The sequence below is a fragment of the Solanum tuberosum genome, unplaced genomic scaffold (genome assembly GCF_000226075.1).
Source record: "Solanum tuberosum cultivar DM 1-3 516 R44 unplaced genomic scaffold, SolTub_3.0 scf00424, whole genome shotgun sequence".
NCBI lineage: Eukaryota > Viridiplantae > Streptophyta > Magnoliopsida > Solanales > Solanaceae > Solanum > Solanum tuberosum.
The window spans coordinates 292,364-298,851 of record NW_006239350.1 but is presented as its reverse complement, the minus strand read 5'-3'; positions in this window follow the sequence as shown (position 1 = coordinate 298,851).

The window sequence follows — 6,488 nt, the reverse complement described above, 5'->3', positions numbered from 1 at the left end:
AAAGCACCAAATTCTGGAGAAGTAATGCATTAATCTTCTACTTCCATGATCTGTTTCTCTCAATCAGTAGAATACAAGAAATACCAACAGTATAATAATTTCCTTAAGATTGTTGTTCATCTTGTATTCCTAAGATACTTAGAACAAAAACTTTGAAGAACTTGATAAGAAACAACAAAGTTTAAATAGCATTTTCAAAACTAGAAAATTAAAACTAGTAGAAAAAATAGGATCAGAAACAGAGTTAGAAACAATATACAAAATATTTTTCTTTAAAAAAAAATTCGAGCCCATTGAATGCATAGTGTCCCCTTAAGGAAATTATTCCCCTCAAGTACCCGAGGTTAATGGAATCTATCATCCCAGGATAGAACGATCTTACTCACCGGTGTATCGGTACCTAAAACCACGGTGTCAGCGAACCACTCAACGGCAATAAAGTACACTTAGAATACTAGATTTAGTAGTAGAAGAAGAAGTCCAGAAAAAATTGTTTTAACTAAAATGAGAGGAAATCCCTCAATTTATAGAAAACAAAGGGTAGTGTGAAAAGGTTCTTATTGTGCCTTACTGGAAAGGTCACAAACCTTTGAAAAAGTCACAATCTTTCGGAAAGGTTACAAGCTTTCATAAAAGTCGCAACTCTTCCATTCACACCTTTTAAAACCCAATAGATATGACACATGAGTCTAACTCAACCTCACAAGCTAGCTCATGAGGGGTGGATTGCTCAAGTCCATATAATTTCAATCGTGATTCTGTAAGGATATGACACATAGGTCTAACTCAACCCGAAAAGCTAGCGATTATGTAAAGATATGACACATGGGTCTAACTCAACCCGAAAAGTTAGTTCATGAGGAGAGGATTGCTCAAGTCCATATAAGGAGACCACAAGTCCATTCCCCAACCAATGTGGGACTTTTACCCACTCTAACACCCCCTTCACGCCCAAGCCCAACTAGAGCGTGGACCGAGAGTCTAAACGGGGGTGGACCTGGCTCTGATACCATGTAAAGATATGACACCTGAGCTTAACTCAACCACAAAAGGTAGCTCATGAGCGGAGGATTGTTCAAGTCCATATAAGGAGACAACCAATGTGGGACTTACTAGTCTAACAGGTTCCCTTCGAGATATATATATATATATCAAGAATCCAGAGAAAATTAAACTGCCAAATTGATCACTTAAAATAATTCATAGGTTAAAGTTGGAGTTACGACCAAATTAAACGTTTAAGATCCCTCAGATTTTCAATGTATCTTACTATTTAATTCCATCGGATTTTCTATGTAACATTAATTGACTTCATATTAACCTTTTAATATAATCAAGATACTTCCTCAATTAATTAATGGTGTAATTCATATAACCATATATTTGGTATTATTTCCATAAATGGGATTGGGTGAAGGTAAGTTATAGCTTTCGATAAACCCTTGGTTTAAAAGAAACATCTTCGAAGTAGGGTGGCAAAAAATATGTCGGCAAATTAGCAAGATAAAAGGCAAATAAAATAATAAATATAGTAATACATATTGAAGAATGAGAGATTACACTCAACTATTTGCTAATTATTCTATTATAATCATCGACCTCCATATTTTTCTATCTAAGATCATGTTCTTATTCAGCTAAAATTAAATCATTCCTACGTGCTAACATTCTACTCTAATCCTCGACCTTCATATCTATCTATGTAAGCTCATGTTTTCAGTGAACTAAAGTTAAGTCATGTGTGCAGCGTTGCAAATGATCAGCTAAAGTTGAGTTGTTCCTATACCTACTAACATTTTACTTTGATTCTCGACTTTCATACTCTCTCCTTTTTTATGTAGAATCATGTTTTCGATAAACTAAAGTTAAGCCATATGTGTAGCGTTGCAAATGAGGACAAAAGAAGTGTATATATGGTGGACAAACGAGAAAATATGAAAATATAACCCAAGTCAATGAGTACTACTTGTAATAGTAGTAGTAGTAGTACTAGTATAAACTTTAGTAGTAAAGTAAGCAAATAATTAAAAACTAATAGAGTATTAATTAGGGTATTTGAGCATGGCAAAGTGTGCTAATGGGTTTAATTATATTATAATCATAATTTTTGTGAGTTGCAATTAGTCCTTTCTCACCATCCAATAATGCTTCACATGACCACACGTCTTTATACAAGTGGTGAACACGTGGACATATATTATTGGATAAAAAATGCCTCGATTTATGAAGGTTTTGATTATTATAAGTGCTTAGTGCACGCCAGAATCTTTTATTTTATTTTTTAAAAAAAAATTAATAATTTCAATTTTTTTTCATTTCTTTTTTATTTATGTGGATTTGGGATAGTGGAGTTGCTTGGTTTTGAAGTTTATTTTTATTATTATTGTGTTGTACATATTTATATGTTGATGATTATAGTGTGCACGTGGCCTTGTTTCGTATTTTTATTTTACCAAACTTTTTTCACAAGAAATTGTTTACTCATTTTTCATATTTTTAAATTTTAATATAAAATTAATTATTCTTTTTTTATTTATCCTTAATAATATTGTTCGCTAAGATTACAAACACTTTAATTGAGTAAATACTTAATAAAGAGAGATTATATTTAAAATATACGTGTTGTATACTAACAAAAAAAATTAATATTTTCTCTAAAAGCCCAAAAAGGAAAATATGATTTACGACAGATAATTTAAGACGAAGATAACTAGATTACTTTGTCACGCTCTTTTTTTGTATTACATATCCACCTCAACCCATTGGCTAAGTATGAGTCAAAGTATCCCTTTTTGTTGTATGAATACACTACTTCTACTTGATTAATACAATGTGCTTCTTATGGATATAAAAAAAAAAGATTCAATTTATCATTAAATGAAAAGAATTATTCCCTCCGTCCCATTTTATATGTCACATTTTTACTTTACACTTGCATTAAGAAATGATGTAACTTTACCCTTCTACCCTTTTTTTTTTTTTTTGGAACTCATGTTTTCAATCAATGAATATGAATTAATTTATTTTGATTGATTAATTTAACCAATGAACATGAATCATTTACTTAGCTTTTCTAAGTTGGTCAAATGTATATTTTTAAGGCTAATAACTCACAAGGGTAAAAAAGCAACAATATGGTAATTTATGCATTGATTTTATGAAATGACAAGTATTATGGACCAACTATTTATAGAAAGGGATGACATATAAAATGGGATGGAGGGAGTATGTAATTTACAGTTTTGGTGACTGAGATAATTAAAAGAATCACTATATTATGTAAAATATTTTTTTTAAAAGAGTTATCTCTCCAAATAGTAAAAGTATTATATAAAATGAGATATAAGAAATATTTATTTATTTTGAATCAAATTTCTTGTTTTATATTAAAAATGAAAAATGAAAGATGATTAAATTATTTTTGATACAAAAATAGAAGACTATTCATTTTAAGAGATATGAATTTATCTGTCCAACATGTTTAACAAGTGCAAGAAAATTATAGTATTCAATTGTTCTACATTTTTATAATTATGATTAAAAAAATCATTAAATCTTAACATGTTTCAATCTACATAAGATTGTAAAATATCATTGTTTTTAAATTTTTTATTTTCTATGAACTATGACAAAGATCACAACTTTAAAAAAAATGTCTAGCTCCACTTCTAGAAACACTCATCTTTGGACTTTGGGTGTCAAAGCAGCCTTTGTTATGAGGAAAATAAAAAAATAAAAAAGAAGAAGATAATATGTATAGTTTCCTAAGATAAAGCACATCTAATTCCGGATTAGTATTGGATCAAAGGATTAGGTTAGTTAATCCCCATCATTTGGTACACAAGATGAGAGGGAGATATCTCAAAATTAAGTTTGAAATTAAATTTATAATCTGTTTTATTGATGGTACATCTTACTATATACACAGTGTAGTGATACTTTCAAAGAAAAAAAATCACCTAACTAAGTAAAGATAACTACTATATACAGTGTAGCGATACTTTCAAAATATTATATAGATAGTTATACTAAACGTTTTATGACAAATCTTTCATCTATTTTCCCCTCTCTCTTGCCACTGTCCCACCTCTCTCTCCCCGGTCTCTTTCTCTCTCCCTGTCTTCTTTCCTCTCACGTTTCTCTCTCTCTCTCTCTCTTTTCCTCTCTACAATTTATTGGGTGAATCTTGTTCTTTTTTCCTCTCTATTTCTTATATTAATAAGAAATCTCATTAGAGCTTTAGCTGAATTATTTTTATCTGTACATGTGATGTTTGATCTTCAATATTTTACTGTGTGACTAGTTTTTTTGTTGAATTAACGTTGACATATCAAAAGTTTTCATTATGTTTACTTGATTTGTTTTCCATTGTTTGAATCTTCTCTTCTTCGTACATTGATACAACCAATTGTATATTTATAGACAAAAAATGTATTTGTGTATAAAATTAATACACCTATTATCAAATTGTGTCTTCTTTGATTTAATTATACATATTAATACAATCAATTGCATCTATGTATCATAAAATTGTTTATGTGTATCAGCAAAAAAATTAAATTTGTGTGTAAAAAAAAATTGATACAACTATTATCAAACTATGTTTGTGTATCCGAAAAAAATACAATACAACTATAATCAGAAAAAAAATTGTATTTGTGTATTTATATTAGGGATGATACAATATTCAAAATTGCATTAATATATATTCTTTTTGTATATCACAACAAATTGATATAGATTGTATATGTGTATTTATTTTAAGAATGATACAATGTGTGATTGTGTATCTATGTTTTAGTTTTAAAGCTAATATGTGTATATGTGTGTAAGATACGAGAGAGAGGCGAGGTGACCGAGATGTAGGAGAGAACAAAAAGATCGTGTATATATGTATATGTGATTTGTGTATCTCAATTCCAATCGAGATACAATATGCAACCTGCTTGCCTCTCCCTCTATCTCTCTTGATTTCCCTCGCGTCTCTCCTCTCTAAAATCATGTATATGTGTATCTGTGATCTGCTGCTTGTTTGAATATTATAACTAGCTTAATTAGTATGAACAAGATCGAAAAAACAATAAATATAGAATTGAATTGAGATAATAAGATAGACAAATACAACAAATTAGTGATTCAGTGTAGCTGGTTGATTATAAAACCGAATAAATTTGATATTATTGATGTTAACCAAATCAATGGTAACCAAGCTTAAAATAAAATTGACATTCTTTTTTGTACTAAACTTATTTTCTTTACCTTCATTAATCAAAGAATTGACAAAATAACCTCTCTCTTTTTTTATATAGTATAGATATAATAAAGTCGTGTTAAGAATGACTTATAATTACGGGAATTCATTTTCTTATTAAATATTGTATCCACAAAACAAAGAAGTTTACATGTTTACTTAAGCCCCTTTAATTATTTTCATAGATAATTGTTGACTTCAGGGTTGATTTTGTTGACAAGTGGCTATACTAAGTCAATGAAATGAATGCTTTGATTAAAGTTTATATAGTGGTGGGTATTAATTAAATATTATTTCATAGTGCTTCTTCAGAGAGAAAAAAAACTATATAGTTTATATATTTTTTAACTATGAATTAGAAAAAAGATAATTACTAATTAATTAAAGTAAAAAGGTAGCAAAAGCCGGCACCGGCGGACATTCTCACACCTGTAAACCCTAATTAATATTTTTTTCCTTTTGTTAATTACGGGAAAAAGTAATTAATGGAAGTAATTATCCATAAAGGTTACAAAGGTGGGACCCACTCAAAAACGAGATAAATCAAACTATAATAAGATGGACGGTTTGGTGGTAATATATTATGGTGGGTTCCTTCGGTTTACTTTTAGTTGTTCACGATATTATAAATAAATTAATTTAAAAGTTAATAAATAATTATAGTTTTGATATGACTTTACCTTATTATTAATTATTATAGGTACTTTTCAATACTTTTTAAAAAAATATTGAATTTATTAAATTCAAATAATAATATAATAAATTATTTGATAAATAAAAATGGAAGGAGGAAGTATTGTAGATTAGAGGTTGGCACATACTTACTAGAATTATTCACTTTTCTTTTGTTAAAAAATTAATGTTTGATCATTAAAAAGTTTCAATAGTAAAATTTAAGGTTACATTTAAATTTTCAAAATGCCTCAAAATCTATTTTCACTTTTTAAGTTGGTAAGTGTATTATGACATTTGAATTAGTTGAAGAAATTTCTTTGTACTTTAAAAAATAGAGAATCTAATTTATGATATTATGTGATTATTCATTATGAGATATTATTCTTTTAGAATTAACTTGATTGTATGTTTCAGATAAATTAATCAAGTTGAACAAATAAGTTTATTAATTTTAGAAGTTAGGGAATATTATCATTTTTTTAAAATTTTATTTAAATAATTAAATATTTTCTACAAATGTATAGCAAAATATAACTTAAACTTAAAAAAAAAAAAAAAAAAA